The 22,670-nt window shown below is 36.8% G+C and overlaps 1 long non-coding RNA gene across 1 annotated transcript in view; it reads right to left on the bottom strand.

The window, feature by feature from the left end:
• Positions 1 to 708: 708 nt before the first annotated feature.
• LOC132098804 (uncharacterized) overlaps positions 709 to 22,670 on the bottom strand; it is a 73,997-nt gene continuing 52,035 nt past the window's right edge. The window contains exon 3 of the long non-coding RNA XR_009422975.1: positions 709 to 1,417. This is a non-coding gene — a long non-coding RNA (uncharacterized LOC132098804). The remainder of the gene's footprint in view (positions 1,418 to 22,670) is intronic.

Below are 22,670 nucleotides of genomic sequence, written 5' to 3'. Positions count from 1 at the left end.
TTTGATCTGCAAGCGCGATTAAATTAAAACGGCGCTGTTTGCATTTTATATATAAATGCCTACATGTCATAATGGATAGTCATCACATGTATCAGAATTAGGCTATTTGCTCGCACACGAGCAGCTATGTTTCATCTGAGACACGTTCTGTCTTTGTGCTTGCCAAATTCTGCTGTGTAAATAGCAAATCCGTCATGGCACGAGCGCAAATGACTCTTAAAGGGAATGGAAGATGAGACTCTGATTTGTTTATTGCACATTACGCCCAAAAAACACCCATTACTCATTAAGAGAATCGGGACAACCTGTTTAGACCATGCACCTGGGTGCGCCAACCGTTTTTCCGTCGTTAAAATAGCAAAAGTGGATTTGGACATGCCCTAAGTGCACCTGCGCCATGCACTTTACACTTTACACTGCATTTAGAGTGTTAAAATAGGGCCCATAATGTTCATTTTGATTCTCAAGCTCTTGATTAAGTTAAATTCTGATTCACTTCTGATTCATTTTGGTATATTTTAGTTATGTTTGTTTTGAGTTGCAAGCTTTTGATTCAGTTAAATTATTTCAGTTCTGATTAATTTGGGTATATTTTAGTCATGTTCATTTTGATCTGCAAGTTTGATTAAATTAAATCAGTTAAATTCGGATTCATTTTGGTATATATTTCTGTTATAATGTTCATTTGATTTGCTTATTTAAATTTTGATTTTGCTTATTTAAAAATAAACAATAACAACACAGTCCTAGACTATAATACTGAAAGCAAACTAAACAGATCAATTTCACTGTTGTGCAATAGCGATGACATCAGTATGAATTTGTGGACAGGGCAGATCTCGGCAGTCAAACAGCACTTTTTTAATAATTACGTCAATTTTAGCTCTGAAACAGTATCTGAGTGCTGACTTAACTATTCATATTGGTCTGCAAAGCTCATGTAACCCTGTTGAAATATCACAGACACAAACACCCTGCAAGAAAGTTATCATGTGTCAAAACCAGTAGCACAATTATTGTTGACTTTCCTTTCATGTCACACACTCCAGCTTCTACCAGTGCAGGTCACTTGATGAAACAGTTGAAATATGAAACAGGCTTGAAGTTGAGTTTGGATGTGACTGGTCAACAATAAAGCATGTGATAAATGTGATTTGCAAATATAAAGCAAAAGCCAGTGAGCACACATACAGCTCCAAAACATTTCTTGATTATTAAATTAGATGAAAATAATTCAAATATATTTTCCTTTTTCTTAAAAGAAACACACTACACACACTGTAGCGAGCATCTTTAAGCAAGTTCTGTACATCAGTATTCAGATGGAAAAGCTGTTTGTTTGAAAGTCTTTCCCATCAGAACAGCAGCCGTCTCCCAATCCAACATCCGCAATCCACCAGTGTGCACATGCTGTTTCCTTCATTAAAGACAAATAAGTTTGACATGATCAAGCAGTGTACGACCAGATGTGTGAGAATTTATTACCTAAACCAGATATATAAGAACAGCTGTGAGATCTACAGTAATTAAAGCTGGAGTGTGTAATTTTCCATGTTAAAATACTTTCTGTAAATCAGTTTAATATTCAGACACACACATTATGTGTCATATGCATATAAATATATATATATATATATATATATATATACTGTAAATATATACTGTATGTATATATATGACAAATTACACAGTTCTTTACTGATGCAATTAACTAATAATCGTCGATAAAAGAAAAATCAATGCATATCAGATGAGAGAGGCATTCGACACCTTTAGAGACTTTGATAAGAACAGTGTTGTGTGTAATGCATTACTGTGTAATTATTGTAATTTAATTATGTTTTCCTTGAAAAAGTAAATGGACTACTCTTTATTTTTCTGTAAATTAATTACAGTTAGTTATGATGTATCTGCATTGAATACTTGATAGACTATAGAAAAATTCTATACAAAACAACTTTCATGAAAATCTATTGTTAAAATGCATGTTTTGGAGGGATGTCTGCCATCATTATGAAGTGGCAAAATACAATCAAATATGCACTTGAAACATGGAAAAGGGAAAGCACAGAAAAATGCCACTACACGACCCTCATCTCTTCTTATGTACTGCATGTGGTCTCAGCTTTAGACAGCTGGAGTGGGATATTGCACAACCAATCACAGGTTTCATTTCAGTTTAGGGTGGGACATTAGAGCATTTACACTGTACTGTAAATATTTTTTACTTCCAAACATGAACATATCTTTGCTTTTATACACAACTTCAACATTATGGAAATAGTGACTGCACCCATGTTCAATTCTGACAATCTTTGCAGATAGTTATTTAATCGAGCTGTAATGTAAATTATAATATATAGCATGCACATGACACTTTATGATATTTAATTAAAAAAAACTATTTTTTTCTGTTGATTCATTTAAATTTTTTTTACATTTAATTTATATATCTATATACAATTAAATTATATTTATTTCAATATATAATTATATAAAATAAATTATAATCTAAAATTAAATGACAGATTAAACAAAACAAAAACAACAAATGAGTGGTTACATTGCAAGCCATTCAGAATTTCTTTCAGTCTAACAAAGACTTGAAGCAGATAGTCTTTAATGTCATTTACTGTCCTCTCTCTCTGGATCAACAATCTAAGACAATACACGGGTTTTTTTTTTTTGGCTTGCATTATCTGAACAGAGTTCTGATGAAGACCATCATCCATGATCGAATATAATGCTAATGAAATTAAAATCCAAACACCTCAGCAGGAATTTAATAATCAGTAGTAACAAGTGAGTTTACAGCTTTTGAAGAGCCTGTGATACTAGTCCCATCTCTCTCTCCTCTAATCTCACACATCAGTGCTTCTAGTGATGGTGTCTAATTGAAGCTCTAACACACATCCACTCATTTGCCTAATTAACTAAGACCCCTCACGAGATTTCCTTTATCCCCAGACTAGGTTGAGCTGAAAAAGAAAACCAAAATGAAATGCACTCCCCTTGCTGAACTTGAATTAACATCCCAAACGGCCCATATTTCAACCTGTTACTGCCTAACCAATACCAAAGACCACCAGGGACATACAATTCTCCCTCAGAGAGAGATTGTGATTTTCTCTCTTGCTCTTTTAACAGGAAGGTTCACCTTCTCTCTTAGTAAGAGACGTCCTCTGTTCTCTCTGCTCCTGTGAGATTGTGTTTCTATCTTTATCCATGTTTCACTAGGTCTATTCGCCTCCAGTGGCGGGACGTTCTATGTATATTCACCAGTTATTAAAGAACACTTCTCGGTTGCCACAGTGGTCGAACTGCAGCCAATTACGAGCACTGTGCCAGTCTCACACACTGACCCCTGTTGCATTGTGGGTCCTACCTGGAGTGTCGTACATCTCGGATGTTTAGTCAATGTGGATTTCTCACTGCTACTCTAAATGCCAATAGTTAGTGTTAAAGCACCTGATTAATGGTGGGATAAATGGTCAGCGATGTGAAGGGGGAAAAAATGATGGTACAGTAATTTACTCATTGATCTCAGTGGAATGCAAAAGGAGATTTAAAGCACAATATTCAGACATAAACACACACACACACACACACACACACACACACATATATATATATATATATATATATATATATATAAACATTTAATTCAATTCTGTTTTATTACATCAATTATGAGAAATTAAACTTGGCTTCAAATCTCATTGCCTACAGTCGTGGCCAAAAGTTTTGATAATTACATAAATATTAGTTTTCAAAAAGTTTGCTACTAAACTGCTTTTAGATCTTTGTTTCAGTTGTTTCTGTGATGTACTGAAATATAATTACAAGCACTTCATACGTTTCAAGGGCTTTTATCGACAATTACATGACATTTATGCAAAGAGTCAGTATTTGCAGTGTTGGCCCTTCTTTTTCAGGACCTCTGCAATTCTACTGGGCATGCTCTCAATCAGCTTCTGGGCCAAATCCTGACTGATAGCAACCCATTCTTTCATAATCACTTCTTGGAGTTTGTCAGAATTAGTGGGCTTTTGTTTGTTCTCAATGGGATTAAGATCTGTGGAGTTTCCAGACCATGGACCGAAAATTTCAACATTCTGGTCCCCGAGCCACTTAGTTATCACTTTTGCCTTATGGCACGGTGCTCCATCGTGCTGGAAAATGCATTGTTCTTCACCAAACTGTTGTTGGATTGTTAGAAGAAGTTGCTGTTGGAGGGTGTTTTGGTACCATTCTTTATTCATGGCTGTATTTTTGGGCAGAATTGTGAGTGAGCCCACTCCCTTGGATGAGAAGCAACCCCACACATGAATGGTGTCAGGATGCTTTACTGTTGGCATGACACAGGACTGATGGTAGCGCTCACCTTTTCTTCTCCGGACAAGCCTTTTTCCAGATGCCCCAAACAATCGGAAAGGGGCTTCATCGGAGAATATGACTTTGCCCCAGTCCTCAGCAGTCCATTCACTATACTTTCTGCAGAAGATCAATCTGTCCCTGATGTTTTTTTTGGAGAGAAGTGGCTTCTTTGCTGCCCTTCTTGACACCAGGCCATCTTCCAAAAGTCTTGGCCTCACATGTGCGTGCAGATGCGCTCACACCTGCCTGCTGCCATTCCTGAGCAAGCTCTGCACTGGTGGCACTCCGATCCCGCAGCTGAATCCTCTTTAGGAGACGATCCTGGCGCTTGCTGGACTTTCTTGGATGCCCTGAAGCCTTCTTTACAAGAATTGAACCTCTTTCCTTGAAGTTCTTGATGATCCTATAAATTGTTGATTTAGGTGCAATCTTAGTAGCCACAATATCCTTGCCTGTGAAGCCATTTTTATGCAACGCAATGCTGGCTGCACGCGTTTCTTTGCAGGTCACCATGGTTAACAATGGAAGAACAATGATTTCAAGCATCACCCTCCTTTTAACATGTTAAGTCTGCCATTCTTACCCAATCAGCCTGACATAATGATCTCCAGCCTTGTGCTCGTCAACATTCTCACCTGAGTTAACAAGACGATTACTGAAATGATCTCAGCAGGTCCTTTAATGACAGCAATGAAATGCAGTGGAAAGGTTTTTTGGGGATTAAGTTAATTTTCATGGCAAAGAAGGACTATGAAATTCATCTGATCACTCTTCATAACATTCTGGAGTATATGCAAATTGCTATTATAAAAACTTAAGCAGCAACTTTTCCAATTTCCAATATTTATGTAATTCTCAAAACGTTTGGCCACGACTGTATATGCAATTTTACAACATCAAACAGGTTTGAAATACAAGAACTATAATAGCATTTGTGGTCAGTGATGTCAAAGAGCAATTGTCGTATGGACAACTTTGAAATGACATAAGACTGATTAAATGATAATGTAATTAAAATGTTTTGGATTAATCAGTCCTTTAAAAGAAACAATGCCCAAAGTGCATTCATACAAAAGTCATGGATTGCACATGCTCTTAAAGACACTTTGCATAAAACCATCTGCCAAAAGTGTAAATGTTTAAAACAACAATACATCAGGGGTGAGTTAACTTAATTGAAAGGCTCCGCCAAATCAGTTTCTTTTCCCTTTCCCATTATCTCTGTCTCTTGTCGCTGTCAGAGTGCCATGACCTTGCCGAGGTTCATTTGTTTTACGAGTCACCCTGTGCATCAATCAGGGGCCACATGCACGTTCCCAATTACAACCCGGCTCTGAAAGATACTCATAATGTGATCACTGTGATCTCACACGCCCAGATATCCCAACACACATTAATTCATACAAGAAGAAACCCACATCAAGTGCAGTTTAATCTGTTCCTCCATCACACTCTCCTCCCCTGCCTGAAAGGACTGAGATGGGAGCAAACGAGTGAGAAAAGAGAGAGATAACTTTCATGTTATTGATAAAAAGGCAGATCGAAAATAAAGATTGCTGACTGATCGCAGTTCTGTGATATCAGCGGGAGAAGAAATGTCTCATTAAAAGTGTAGGAGCAAACTGAGAGAAAAAAACACAACCTCAGACAACAGAAAATTATGGATTTCAGAGATATGTGACATTGATATAAAATTAAACACTTTGAGAAAGATGACACGTCCTATCAAGTCATTTAGATGTGTTTGGCTAATTATCTGCATGTAGCTGTTTGGTTTATAATGCAGAGGCTGCCTGAAACATTTTAAAGATTTATTTTCACAGTCAATGAATTAAGGCAAAAAAAAAAAACAAGAGAAAAAAGTAAAAGTTAATGTGGAGATCACTGAAATACTACAACAGTAATCCACCCAGTGTCCATTACTTCATAGCATAATCCATTATATTACACATTTTAGGTACTGTAATATAATCTGGCTACTTATTGATTACTTTGACATTACTTTTGAACAAACTCATTTATCACATTGATTTAAATAGGATAATCTTGTAACATATTGATAGAAAAATACAAAGAGAATGAAAATATATTCCATTCGTTGTTCTCATCAATATGAATGTTGGATTTGAATTTGGAATACAAGACTGAATGAAGAGCACATTTGTTTAGAAGTAGCTGACTGACTATTTTTCTCTTTTCATCCTCAATTCCCTCTGCAGACAGCTGCAGTGCTTCTCTCTGTCACACACACACACGCACGCTTGGCAATACTCTGTCAGAAATCCCAGCAGTGAACCGGGCAGGTCACTGGGGAGGGTTTGAAGATGTAATTGGCATTCAGAGTCTGTTTGCTGTCAGACTTTCTGACTCACTTAAACATGCACGGCACACACATACACACACACACTCTCTGCATTTAGCACTTACTACAGGACACACCCCATGCAAATCTATCCCATTCTTACTCCATACACATCCTAATGTTTACCAGACTCTCTCACACAAACACACACAGAGGCTCAGGGCACAAGCCCTCTGACCGATCCACCAAACCATCATCTCTCTAAAGTGACTGACTAAACCACGCATGAACTGCCAGCTGCCGCCCTGGTCCACACCAACACCACACACACAGGAGGCAAACTGCTGTGTTTTCTTGCTCGTGTATACTTTTCCTATAATGCAAAAGAATGAAATAATCAATAGGTTTCTAACAAGTTTTCTGCTGCATGCGTCAAGTAACAAAACCAGACTCCATGTCACGTCTCTACTTTCAGTGCTGCTTTTAAAACACTTCACACTTCTAATGTGCACAGGTAAATACAAAAAAATCTAATAAAATGACAAACAAATATACAATATGGAAAATATAATAGGCACAAAATATCAAATTCTAATATAGCATTAACATAACACTGGGTAAAAATAATGAACTTATGATTAAATCACAATATTCATTTTAATGACCCTTATACTAATTCTTAAAATACTATTTCTACAGCATTTCCCATCACTACTCATTTTAAATTGAATATTTTCACAATATAAGTTAGATGTTCTCTTTCCATTGCCATCTTCTTTTTCAGTTTGCTGCTGATAAATTTCAGTATCAAACATCTAAGTTGAATAAGCGTTATGATGACTATAACAAAATCAAAAGGCAGAACCCACAAATAATATTTAATATGAATTCTGTGTCTCTCAGATATGCTGTAATAAACTACATTACCATGCACTAGAAGCCAAATTGAATTGGCCTTTCTTCATCTCAAGGTCTGTGCCATATATCTTTCAGAGTTTCAGATAAATGCATTCTGGTAAATTGTGTGTACTGTACTTCTCTGACAACAAACTTATCTTTTTTTTTTCATCAAGATGACATGATGAGTGCAGCTCAAGTGGCACTTGACCACACCACCACGATGTCTACGATACTCTGAAAAGCTTATCAGAGGATCTGCCATTAGCTGTGTGTCAGGATCTCTGTTGCTGCATTGCTGAACATTTTAATACTGGGAGATTAGTTTCAAACGGCTCTTTTGAAAAGAAAGAGATGTAATATCCTCCAGGCTCATTGACAGGCAGGACACTCTGTATCGGATAAATGTCAGCACAAATTGGCCGCATGTATGTGAGGAACGATATGAGCCATTCTTCAGTCTGTGTGTGTTCTAAATCACAGACAACCATGCAGAATGATATTGTTGACAATATCTGATATTAACACTAACACTGAAGTTATGAATGAGTACAACATGGAGATTTTTGCTTCTCTTGTTTTGCAGCTACCCTAGCTCATAGAGCACAACAAGCTGACCGGCTTTTCAGGAGCCTTGATTTCAGTATTTTTTTTAATTCTTTTTCTAAAGGATTTCAAAAACTTCAACACTTGATTCAAAGAAACAAAAAAAAAGTATTCAAGAGGGGGAAGGGGGGACAATGTACTGTACAAGACTGTAACTACTCACGAAATACTCAAATAACTGAGTTAGAATCAACAGTATAATATGAAATGAATGACAAAGTCACTGTAGCATAAAGTATAAAATACTATGTATTATAGATCACCAATTTACATTTTCAAAACAAACTGATTTTTGGCCTCTGCTATAAATTATATAATTAATAGTAAATAAATAACAAATATTTTTTTCAGGGTAGCTGCTATTTAGGATGTTGCTATGCTGCAGCTACAGTGTTGTCATTTTAGGCTGTTATGTGTCAGCTAAGGTATAGGTGTTTGTTGGGGCAGAGCTAAATTGTATAGAGAGCATAAAAATGCATTAATGCTCAAATTCATAAATGCATACATAAATGCATAAATGAGTAATAATAATAATAATTTTCTATGTTCTTTTATATAATGTTCTATAGAGTCCACTTTATTTTATTTATTTATTTATTTTTCACCAGATTAAACTTTTTTAATCATTATCATCTTTAATGTTATAAGGTAAGTGTTTGTGATGATTTACATTAAAATGCGACTGGAAATTTCTACATGTAAAAAATATTACATTATTCTCTAATGCATCACTGCACATCAAAATCGAAATACAATCAAACAAGAAAAAAACACTGGAAAGATTGCTTTTGCATTGAGGTGGAGAAGAAAAATAAGATGTTTATGTCATGAAAACAGGAAAAAGCATTAGTATGCTGCAAGGTGACCAAGCTTCATTGCAGCCGATGAAAAACAGGCAGCCGATGGATCGATAGTCTTCTGCTCTACTCAGCAGCAGAGCCTCTGCAGCCCATGGCCAGCCCAAGTTATGAGTGAGATGCTGAAATATCATTATTTCAAATGTCATACCTCCAGCCAACACACAGACCCACCCCTTCATGGGCGGGAGCCATCATTTTAACGATTTGTTTTTCTTATTTTCCTTCTGCACTACTGGAAAATTCATCAGTTGTTGAGTTCTGGCAAGGTGTAATTTACACAGTTTCACACCATGAGGGGTTTAAACGTGAGCAAGAAAAAGCTTTGTGTGCCTACGATGTAATGAGAGATGGTTCTCCACATCCAATCATTCAGGCTGCATTCAAGGTGAGAACCCATATGAAATTTTCAAGATAAGTGGAAGGCACATAAAACAACTAATATTATATATTCTATTATATACAGAACAGTGATGGGCAAATTAAGGTACCGTATAGACCGTAAATGAAACCGCAAATGTCCTGTTCAAGTTTCAAGAGTGTTCATTCTCAGCTGTCCTTTTAAAGGTTAATAAATTAGACAAATTTTTGACCTTTTCTCATTTATAACTTAGAAAATATCTCGTTTCAAAATTCTTAAATAAAAGGATTTTAGGCACATGAAACTAAATCACAAAATACTGTTTTTGTCAAAGAAATCTTGAGTAACATTTGCAACTGACTTTAGGGTAAAATGGTCTGTTGAAAAGTAATAATAAAGTCTCTCTATGCACTAGAAGGAGAAGAGTGGGTGCAATTAGCTGGTGTGAAATCTGACTGAGGTTTAGTAAACAGCGGCTCTCGACTCCAGGAATCGGAGTAATTGGCCTGTCAGTGCGCTTAAGACCTGAGGCCCTGTGAAACCGCCATCACATGTGCTGGCTTTCCGTAACAAGCTGTGGTCTAAACAGATGAGCCTTTCCCCTACCTTCCAAACTTGAATAGGTGGAGCAGGTGGTGTATGATGGATGGTGTTTGCCACAGTAATGGGTCATGACGCTGAAGGGATTATCAGTTTGTCTGATCTTTAGCTCGGTGCTAATTTAGAGCGCAGGTGTAGCCCAGACAGGAGAATGCAAGTCATCTATGTATAGTATGAAGAGCGTCATAAACACACAGGTGATTCGTCTTCTCTAATGATGTTCTTCTTTCCCTTCATTTGTAGACCAGCACCCACTACCTGCAGCGAGCTCTCTAGGTGACTGATTCAAGCCAAACTACAGGTGGCTTTTCTAATTATGTCTCTATTTCTTTCCCCCATCCTTCTGCTTTCTCCCAAGTTCACTGTTCTTTCCTTCTTTCCACCTGCTCCATCTACCAATGACCATTTGAAACCCCCTCTCATTCATTTATTTTCCAATTCACTCAATCTATTATTTTGGCTTCCATTGCTCTCATTCTCTATCAATCAATTTGTTTCTAAATTATAAAAAAAAAATCCAAAAAATGTACATCATCACATCTTTCCAAACAGAAGAGCTACTCCACATTGATGCTTACTTCAGATAATTATATTGATTTAATATGTGGACTTTTGAAGTCATTTGTGTCTAATTCAAGTTTCTGACTTGAGGAAACAGCAATACAGCAATACAGAGTGAGCAAACAGCAATGCACAGAGAGAATGAGAAAGAGATCTGTCCCGCAGACACACACAAAAACTGTGTATGTGTGTAAGGGCAATCAAGTGTGAGCTGCTTATCCAAGTGTGACTATACAAAATAAGAGCAAGCATTAAACCCTTGAGGTAATACTATGGACTGGAATACATCATTGGTTACCCACACAAATGTACATACACAATTCAAGTGGATGCGCTTATCAGAAGCAGAAACAATGCCATTCAAACTTGGAAACTTGTGTCAACACACTCGTGACACATCATAGATTTATTCAGAGAATAGAAATTGTAAACAAACACTGGCATTGCAAATATGTACTTTTGTAACGGACAGCAGCCCTAAACATTTAGTAACAATGCTAATGCCTCAAGACAATGCTGCCTATTTTGTCCCATTTAGGACAACCGACTTCCATTTTAATCATAAAAAAACAGAATTTCCAACTTTCTGAATGAATTAATTATTTTACTTTTCTTTACATTTCATACATGACATGAAAAAAAAACCTTACGCAGATGTTTAGTTCTTTGTTGACAATCAAATCACAGCACCGCTAACGGTAATTAGCTGCTGTTCAATAGTAGAGCTTGTTTTTGGAGGTCTCCTTTTCATTTGAATTTCATTCTGAATCTAATTTGGCATTACCTGACCAGAATATGCTGACAATAGTCCTAGTCTGGCTCTATGAAACTAAGCAATGGCTCACTCCAGGCAAACAGAGCCAATAGAGCCAATCAGACCTGAGACGCTCACTCTAATGACACTGAGAATCAGAATCAGAATCAGAATCAGAAAGAGCTTTATTGCCAAGTATGCTTGCGCATACAAGGGATTTGTTTTAGTGACATAAGCTTCCAGTACACAGAGACAACAACACACAGACAAAAAAAAAAAATTACAGGAGATTTACAAATTGGCAAATAAATAAGTGTATAAACATTTTTGCTATAAATGATAATGGAATAGGATTGAGTGAGATGCAGGAATGTTCTAGGATGGAGGGGTAACAAATAAATATAAGGATATTGCACATTTTTGCATAAGCATAAGTTTAAGTGGGAAACATTTAACCTGTTCATGAGGTAGATTGCCTGGGGGAAAAAACTATTCTTGTGCCTTGCTGTTCTTGTATTTGCGGCTCTGAGGCGCCGGCCAGATGGCAAAAGTTCAAAGATGGGGTGACTTGGATGTGAGGGATCCAGAGTGATTTTCTGAGTCCTTTTCCTCACTCTGGATGTGTACAGTTCTTGGAGGGTGGGCAGGGGAGCACCAATAATCATTTCAGCAGTCCGAACAGTTCTCTGTAGTCTTCTGATATCTGATTTTGTAGCTGAACCAAACACTGAGGATGGGCTTGTGGCATTTAGCATCGCTGTGAATTAGCGGCAGTGTGAGTGGAGGTGTCTGAAGGTGAGAGGGATCATCCTCATCAGGGACAAAGTTATGCACTGTCTCCGTGATAAATAAAACACATTCATTATGGCAGCTCCGCTAATGGTCTGAGAGATGAAGGAGTGAGATGGGGCAGAGACGAGCAATGATTACTTTCAGCTACAGTTTCAAGGTCGCCATCTGCCTCCTCTTTCTCGCTCTCTCTCTTTCTTTCTACTTGATATTTTATTCTTTACTTCTCACATAAATGAGCATGTTCAAGCACACAGGGATTTTATCGATTTTCTCTAAGCCCTTTAACACCATCCAGTATCCTTGTCTTCTTTTTTAATCCCTCATTCCTCCCCTCAATGCTCCTCTTACCTCCTCCATTGGTCTCCCTTCCTTTCTAAAAATGGTGAGCGAAAACTCCCTAAGATGTTCAGGTCAATGAGGAAGAAGTCTGAGAAAATACATCAACCCTGGTCTTCTTCAGCTTCAGCTTGGGATACTTATGTCCCAGAGATTGAATTATTTATTTTTTTATTTTGTTAAATGAAATCATACTAAAGCTGTCTCACAAACACTGACTTTCTAATCTAGATTTTATTGTTTCATCCTTTGTCCAGAACTTTAAAAAAAAATCCATCATAATCAAAATGAGGTTCAAAAATTAACCACAACTTATAAAAGAAAACAGTGTTAAATGAAGAGCTTGATATGATATGTAAAAAATAAAGAATCAAAGTGTCAATTCCAATAAACTGTTTTAAGACACAAAAAATGCTAGATATGAAATAAGCCTCAGCAAGAAAGGTTTAGCCCACATAATATTATTATTATAATCATTAATAATAAATAATTATTATTATTATAACTACAAAGTTCAAAAAATTATATATATATATATATATATATATATATATATATATATATATATATATATATATATATATATATATATATATATATATATATATATATATATTTATACATACACACACACATAAATATTATATTTGATATTATTAGTATTATTAAGTTTATTAATAATAATAGTTAATATCAACTTCTAAATAAATAAATGTACATTGAATTTCCTATGATGGATGTACGTCCAGTTGATAAAATTAAAAGTGGCCATTGCAATCAGTCAATCAATCAGTAATTATATTTCTATAGTACCACTGCAAGATATTTGAGCATACATGTAAAATAAATAAAATCACATGGTCGTTCCATAGTACGATTTTTGTTAGTGTCGAGTACTTTTGCTTGAGTCTGTTGTTTTTTTAGGTCCTTTAATTTTCCTCCATGTTTGAAAGGCAATTAGCTGTAACCATGAGTCAAGGCTGACACACAGAGAGGTTGGGGCTAGTGTACTTTATCTGATTGTGAGTGCCATATGGCACTGAGAATCAAAGAGCTGTCACCCTGAACAGCAGGTGGAGCACAACCATGTCATAGTGACACAGAGAATCGCAACCTGTCAAGAGAGTTTCAGACCCGAATAAACACTTTATTTACTTTGGTTGCAGAGTCCAGGCAGCCCTGACACACACATACATGCTCCAGCATCACTCAGAAAGAAAATAACCCATTATGGAAAGAAAAAAGGTACAAAGGAGTTTTTTTTTCTGCCGTGTCATAAAAAATGAGTTTTAAAATAGAGCACAGGAAAGGACACCTCAGAGTTTACCGTCATATCTCTTCTCTGAGCATTATGGAGCGCTGCTGTTAACAGGCTCCGCATAAGCAAACGCACAGTCACACCGCAGTCATGCAGTCAGAGCTGTCAGAGAGCCAGTGACAGCAGACAGACAGCATGCATAAGGACACCATGACACTGATGTGGTGCTAATTGAAAAACAAACACGGGGAGTGTGGTTACCCATGAGAGGAGAGAAACAACACCACAAGAACAACTGTGCATTGCCCTTCACACTGTAGATAGAACATCACTGACACACAAGATGTCTTGAGAGGCAATATGATGGCTGAAATGCTGAATGTTAATGCATTTAAAACTTGTTTGAAAACTTGTAAACTGCAAAAGTGTAAATAATTTGTAAATAATTTTACTATAAGTAACTATTGTCATGCTGTTTTTAGAATAAATATTTCTGCATGATTATATGCAAATGTACATCTATAACAATCATAATAATTGACACCATAATTCAGCACTTCTAAAATCACACAAAATAATAACACCTAATATTATAATCAATCACGTTTTATTTTGAATGCTTATTAATATTAAATAACTCATTGCTGTCATAATAAATATTTTTAATGATTATATGCAAATGTAAATCTATAATAACAATATCAAAATTTTGCATTTTCACATAATCATCAAAAAATATCATTATAAACTCATTTATAAATACCTTTGTATGAATAATCTTGCACAATTATTTAATAATTTGATCAATTCAAATGCTAAATTATTGTCGTCGTCATCAATGCAATTTTGTATTAGCATATAATCATGCAAAGATGATGAAGATGATGATTATTGATTATAAATAAAATGTAGCATCTGGTTATGCTAAATTTCACAATTTAGTTCCATAAATAAATGGAAAAAGAACACCATAAAAGTGGTTAATGACTTTTACTTGCTCTTTTAATGAAATATATTTTAAGTATGGATAATTCAGTGTGAAACCCTAGCCCTGCACTCAACAGTCAACAAAAACTGCATCTGTATTAAGGAAACGTTTGAGACTAATTAAATGTAGAATCTGTTTCCTCTTCCACACATATGCTGTTATAAATTGTTCTGAGAGCTGAATTCTGATTGCTCAGAATGGCACTTAAAGAGATGTTCCCTCAGGCCACAGTTATCCTTTTAAACCATCATCCTCCTCATTCTCACATGACCCAGATGAGCACGGATGACTGCCTGCAACACTTCTGCCTTGCACTATTTAATTTAACTATGCTTTAGAAAAAAAACAGGTCAGGATGGGGCTCATGACTGGCAAGGGATTAAGGACTAGAAGTTTCAGAGAATTATTTGTGAACATTCTTTCCCTTCTTCCAGTCTAATTTACATAACTTCACACTGATTTAGTAGCAGACCATAAAAAGTGCACTTAAATTATTACACCTGAACTGTCATTTAAACAAATATTTAAAGTGTGACAGGTGAAAATCTGACTTCATATTAAAAACTTTATTAATAAATAATTCAACTAAAATGTAATATCTGAAAATATCCGTTTGCAAGGGCATAAATAATGTATTAATTTGAAAATCAGGCCACCACAGGAAATCAAACTAGCCAATTACATCCAAACCAACACCCAGACTAGCCAATTAGAGCACATATCCCACATAACAACCGGCCAATTGCAGAGCATGACCCACACTCCAACTAACCAGTTAAAGCAGCTGACTCAGACATTCAGCAATTAACACACAAATTATACTAACTGTCCAATTACAGCATGCCTCCCACATATTTATTAACCAATTTAGAGCAAGTCCCCTAGAACCCTGCTTATATCGACTTAAATAGACCTGCTGAGGTATATTGTCATTAAACAGACCATCTGGCATTATTTACCAGGTCGACTATCCATTATTTATCAGCTCAGCGCATACAAACACGTACACTTATATAAAAACACACTGATTAAAGCATTGTCAGTCAAGGCAATAACTGCTGAAACCCAATATAACCCATTTCGGATGTCTGGATTCTCCAGTATGTGAGTGGGCCAGGTAATTGATCCCGCAGGCAGCCAAGAGGACGAGGCAGAAACAGAGAATTAGAAAGCACACCTGTAGTCGGAGGAGAATGTGTCACCCAAAAGCGAGGGCTGGAGACAGCAGTTACTACACAAAACCCCAACATCCTGCCTTTTAATCTAGCTACAAAATTCACAATGTGATCTCTCTCCCACTAAATCCCCTCAGTGATGTCCATGCTCTGCTACTGTCAATAAGTATGCAAGGCTTTCATATTTCACTCAAAGCATACCTGAACAATGCTGAGATAGCCTGCAGGATCTCTCTGCGATCACAATTTCTCCCTTGGTCAAAGTTGGCCATTCAACTTGTATTCAGAGAATTAAAAAGCATTAGTAGGTGTGAGATAAAAAGGTGGAGGTCAAGATCATGATTGTCAAGCAGTTGCTTGGAAACACACGAAGGAATTTTCCAGACTCTTTTGCAGTTATCTAAAACATTGCCTACAAATACAGTATTTCAAACTATTGAAGATAATAAACTGCTCTTGGTTTCTACATCCTGCTAGCCTCGGTGGACTCTGTTACAACTAGCAATATGCATGCTAATAAGCAACTGGTTAAAAGTGAGAATTGGTTCCTAAACTAAAGTCTTACCATTTTTGTAACCTTTAACATAACCACAAAAAGAAAACAGGACATTTCAATATTTTAGAAACATGTTTTTATAACTGTAACTTTTATATAATTTGGTATCTGGGATAGACCTGCTGTCTTGTGTGCTTCAATTAGTCACTCACAATAATTAGATGCTATCTTAAGAGTCAGCTGTCTATGTAGGCAGCTCACTAGGTTTTGAAGCTACTGTGGTAAACCTGTAGTGGTAATGATGTCCCGTTATTGTCAGACACGTTCCTGTTTCTGCCCATTCAGAATCAGAAAGATCTCTTCCTATATTTCTGTTCCTGTCAGAAAGTTCCTGCTTTACAAATTCTCTTTGAAAATTTCTAGCTGGCTCGTGTTCCCTCATTAGACCGCACTACACTCCACTTCTCCACACCATCTCCTTTCCTGATATCATAGAATATTGCTTTTGATAATACCAAGTATTGGAGTAAAGGCAGGTACCCTCACAAGCAGTCTTCATCTGAAAAAAAAAAAAAAAAAAAACGCTTGCTTCAAAGTGCCCATGATGTGCTCTTGGAGCAGGGCTCACCTCCACAGATGGATTTTGGGTCAGGCCTCATTGTTAATGCACCCATAGAAGAAGGAATGTCTGGTTCTCCTGCTGAGATACTATTGAGAAGCTCTAGATGCTGTGGGTTCTGTTAATCTTAAAGACCACGTGTCGAACCCGGCAACAGGAGGGTGTCATGCTGGGTGTGAAATAGTGCAGAGTATCGGGAAGCCGTTATATAATAATCAACAAAATTCTCCACAATAGCAGCAGCTCAGCAGAGTCTCTCAACAGAGAGATAAATATGATGAAGAATGCTGAGAAAGACAGAGAGGCTGATGATCTGTTTAAAGCAGGACTGCAAGTTCTTTTCGAGGTTTCATTTAAAGAAAGAAACTTAAAGATAGATGGACAGGAAGAGAGTAAGGGACATAGATGTATTAGATAGACAGCCAGTCAGACAGCCAGAAAGATACAGAAATCGACAAATACAACTAGAATAATAAAGAGACAACTAGACAGAGAGATAGACAGACAGACAGGACAGACAGACAGTCACACAGATGAATATGGAAACATAAAGCCAGACAAACAGCAAGGATTAACAGATAGACAGAGGCAGATAGACGGACAGAAAGCCAGACAGATGGATAGACAGAGAGACAGCCAGACAGACAGACGGTCTGATGGATGGATAGAAGCAGCTGCTAAAAATATAGAGGCAAATAGGCAGATAGATAGACAGTTAGACAAATGATAGAAAGATAGAACGCCAGACGAACAGACAGACAGACGGAAATAATGGAGACAACCAGAAAGAAGGATAGAGAGATACAGCCAGACAAGATGGATAGATGGACCGATACACAAATGGATAGACAGACTGAGAGGAGGCAGCCAGACAGAAATATAGACAATATGGTTGTTGTCTGGTTGTTCATCTACATGGATAAATAAACAACAAGAAAGTCAGACAGACAGTCAGATATACAAACAGAAAGAGGTATAGAAACACATAACGATATGGATAAATAGCCTGACAGAAACGGGCAGTAAATATGGCAGTAATTTGACATATATATATATTTATATTTGAACAAAATATAAATATAAATGAATGCATTTAGTAGATAACAAATATAAATATATATATATATAAATCTTTCAAATAAAACATGCTTTGCTACTATTCAGAGCTGTGAGAATGAAATATAAAAAGGCATATACTACAGTTGTGCATGCGTGCGTGTGTGTGTGTACCCCTCGCTGTGTGCTTCCAGACACCCTCACTAAGAGAAAAACAAAATCATTTCTTTCTTTCCACTTTGTCAGATATAATTTGGCTGCTGCTAAGCCCCTATAATGGCACTGGTAGACGTGCATATTGATCTCAGAGCACTGCAGCAACCAACGGGTGCTTATTCAATCTAATCAGCCTGGTGAATATGGCATTGCTGTGGCTGCTGATGCTTCCACTGTGCTGTTTTTCAGCATGTACACTCACCTAAATGATTAGGAACACCATATTAATACTGTGTTTGACCCCCTTTCGCCTTCAGAACTGCCTTAATTCTACGTGGCATTGATTCAACAAGGTGCTGAAAGCATTCTTTAAAAATGTTGGCCTATATTGATAGGATAGCATCTTGCAGTTGATGGAGATTTGTGGGATGCACATCCAGGCCACAAAGTTCCCGTTCCACAACATCCCAATGATGCTCTATTGGGTTGAGATCTGGTGACTGTGGGGGCAATTTTAGTACAGTGAACTCATTGTCATGTTCAAGAAACCAATTTGAAATGATTCGAGCTTTGTGACATGGTGCATTATCCTGCTGGAAGTAGCCATCAGAGGATGGGTACATGGTGGTCATAAAGGGATGGACATGGTCAGAAACAATGCTCAGGTAGGCTGTGGCATTTAAACGATGCCCAATTGGCACTAAGGGGCCTAAAGTGTGCCAAGAAAACATCCCCCACTCCATTACACCACCACCAGCCTGCACAGTGGTAACAAGGCATGATGGATCCATGTTCTCATTCTGTTTACGGCAAATTCGGTCTCTACCATCTGAATGTCTCAACAGAAATCGAGACTCATCAGACCAGGCAACATTTTTCCAGTCTTCAACTGTCCAATTTTGGTGAGTTCGTGCAAATTGTAGCCTCTTTTTCCTATTTGTAGTGGAGATGAGTGGTACCCGGTGGGGTCTTCTGCTGTTGTAGCCCATCCACCTCAAGGTTGTGCGTGTTGTGGCTTCACAAATGCTTTGCTGCATACCTCGGTTGTAACGAGTGGTTATTTCAGTCAAAGTTGCTCTTCTATCAGCTTGAATCAGTTGGCCCATTCTCCTCTGACCTCTAGCATCAACAAGGCATTTTCGCCCACAGGACTGCCGGATACTGGATGTTTTTCCCTTTTCACACCATTCATTGTAAACCCTAGAAATGGTTGTGCGTGAAAATCCCAGTAACTGAGCAGATTGTAAAATACTCAGACCGGTCTGTCTGGCACCAACAACCATGCCACCCTCAAAATTGCTTAAATGACCTTTCTTTCCCATTCTGACATTCACTTTGGAGTTCAGGAGATTGTCTTGACCAGGACCACACCCCTAAATGCATTGAAGCAACTGCCATGTGATTGGTTGATTAGATAATTGCATTAATGAGAAATTAAAGAGGTGTTCCTAATAATCCTTTAATGGAGCAGATTGGACCAGAGGAAAGCGCTGCTTAAGGAACAAATATCTCAATGGAGCCAGTACCAACCGACTGTGTATATGTATGCACAAGCAAATGATTGACTCCTATGGTGGTCCAGCAGGGGCAATTACAGCTGTGAATGAGAGAGGGTTTGGAGGACTAGGGTTCGAGCTAAAGCCCTCAATCACACTATTCTTTATGGAACTGAAGCAGAGAGCACAAATTATAAATGCTTTATTTGTACACAATTGTAAATAGAGAGAAAATAGCTATTTTTTTATGTAACAGGCCACATTTTTTCAACTACTTAATAAGACACATAATTGCATACTTATATTGACACATGCTTGTATACATACATACATACATACTGTATGAGTTTGTATATTAATGAAAAGACAAATTCCAGATTTTTTTCAATAAAATGTAAAAATACAGTATAATTATTAATGGATTACTATTAAGATTAATGAATCTTAATGAATGAATAATAAAATATTTTATTTTAAACTTCTAATTGTGAACCATTGGAAACCCTGCTATGTTACTGCTGCTGAGGGCGAGTACATTTCAAATATTTTATTAATGCATACTAGTTATTTAATTTTTTCCAAGTTCTTATTTTAAATTGTATTACTAGTGATGTCAAAAATAAAACAAAACTGTCTTACTTTTTAAAACTTAAGATTGCAACTAATTTGGCCGACAGACGGATGGATAAAATTAAAAACCAAAATAAAACTATTACATATACACATAGAAACATATACACACCACCCCAAAACTATACCGCTGAACTGACCATCACGTGTCACGGATCTGTCAGCCATCATGTCATGGAATCCAGAACATGTTGACTGTAATGCATCTCTATTTGCTTGACACATTACTGTACACCTGAGACACGCTCCAGTGCAGGATACACTCACAGACATAATAAAGGCTGAAGCTACAAGAGAAAGTAACATGAGCAAGAGAGAGAGACAGAGAGAGAGAGGTCAAGGTTTCTAAACATAGTCCAGTCTAGAAGAATTGTTGCTCATGCCCACAAGGGACACCTAGTTCTTAATGAGAGTGTGAGAGTGTGTGTGCACACTTGTCCAGCTATCTAGACCATTGGATTGAGGACAATTTTGTAAAGTGAGGACATTTTGGCCGGTCCTCACTTTCTGTGACCCCTTTAAAGGCATGTTTGAGGGTAAAGATTTGGTTCTAGGGGTCAGGTTATAACTGGGTAAAGGGTAGGTTTAGGGTAAGGGTTTGGGTGAGGCACTTGGTTCTGATGGGTAGGTTTAGGAGTAAGGAGCTAGAGATTGCATTGTGGCAATGTATATCCTCACAAAGATAGCTATACAGAGTGTGTGTGTGTGTGTGTGTGTGTGTGTGTGTGTGTGTGTGTGTGTGTGTGTGTGTGTGTGTGTGTGTGTGTGTGTAGGTGCGTGTATGTATTTGTGACATATCAGGACACAACTTTGTATAATGACATGCGTATGACATAGTTATTACGTGGAGAGGGTGACTTTTGAGGACATAACCCATGTCCCCATTTTTCAAAACGCTTATAAACCATACAGAATTCGTTTTTTGAGAAAGTAAAAATGCACAAAGTTTCCTGTGAGGGTTAGGGTTAGGTGTAGGGTTGGTGTAGGGCCATAGAATATACAGTTTGTACAGTATAAAACCCATTACGCCACTTCACAAAAACAAACAAACAAACGCGTGTGTGTGTGTGTGTGTGTGTGTGTGCTCTGCTTGAGGAAAATACAACACTGAATTCAAGGATATCAGACAGGCTTTTATGTGTCACAAAAATATCAGAAGTATCAAATATCAGTCTACTTTTCATGAAATCTAATATTTTAAAACAGAGATGTCACTGTGTGAAGGGACACTGAGTGCAACGGCAGAAACAGAAACTATCAAAATGTCCTCTTGCTTATCAAGGCTAGTTACGACAAAAACTCTGATTTATATGGAAGAAATTGCTTTAGGACATGGTGTAAGTGAGTTGTCAACAGCCAGACATCGATCAAACAATCTACTGTAGCACTGTAAACACGCTTCAGTAATGAGAAGCTCTAATGTGCATCCAGTTTCTACATCCCTACAGCATTATAAGCTTCCATCTTTCAACAGAAACGCAAGATAGGAGCCAACAAACAACCACAGACATGATTCATGAGGATATATCAAGTGTTTACTGACTCAGAAAAGCGCTTTTACTTCTTCACAACGTTATGAGCTAATTCTTAACTGTAATGAGTTTAACTTGATCACTATCATGACAGCGGATCTATAAACACTCTGTGGAACTGGAAAGCACATGTGCACAGGCACCTTCTTGGCCAAAATCAGATTCCAAGGTAATCACGGCCATCCACATGAATCTGCGGTTGCCCTACAAATTCAAATTATCCTTGTGTCAAATTTGCTATAAATTGCAAAATGTGTTTGTTTAAAATCACAATTTATGCAAAGATTCATTTTATTTTTTTATTTGTTTTTTAATCCAACATCCCTACTGTAAATATACAAGCAACTGACAAAATGCTTTGGATAAAAGTGTCTGCTACATGCATATATATGAAAACAAAAAAAAAATTTATACACACATATATAAAGATATATATATATCTTTTTTTTCTTTACTCCAAACTTAAAATAATGACATTCCAGATGTCAAGCTATTTCATAACAAACAAACAAATTAAATAGGCAAATTAAAATGTAATAATTAAAAAATAAAGCAAATAACAAACAAATGCCAATAAATAAACAAACATACTATAAGTAAAAAGCCCGTAAGTAATAAGTAAAAGCCCATTTAATAAATAAATAAAAGTTAATACATTTCAATAAATAAGCTATAAATAAATAATCCAATAAATAAATAAGTGAATCAATCAATAAAATAAATACATTTGAAAGGAAATATATGGTGGGAGGGGGGGAATCAGGGAAAAGTTATTAAATGGTTGTTTTACTGAACAGCATTTATTTATTAATTCTCAACTT

Source organism: Carassius carassius, chromosome 22, assembly GCF_963082965.1.
Source record: "Carassius carassius chromosome 22, fCarCar2.1, whole genome shotgun sequence".
NCBI classification, from domain to species: Eukaryota; Metazoa; Chordata; class Actinopteri; order Cypriniformes; family Cyprinidae; genus Carassius; species Carassius carassius.
Note: the sequence above shows the minus strand (reverse complement) of the source record. Positions and strands in the feature narration are given on the sequence as shown.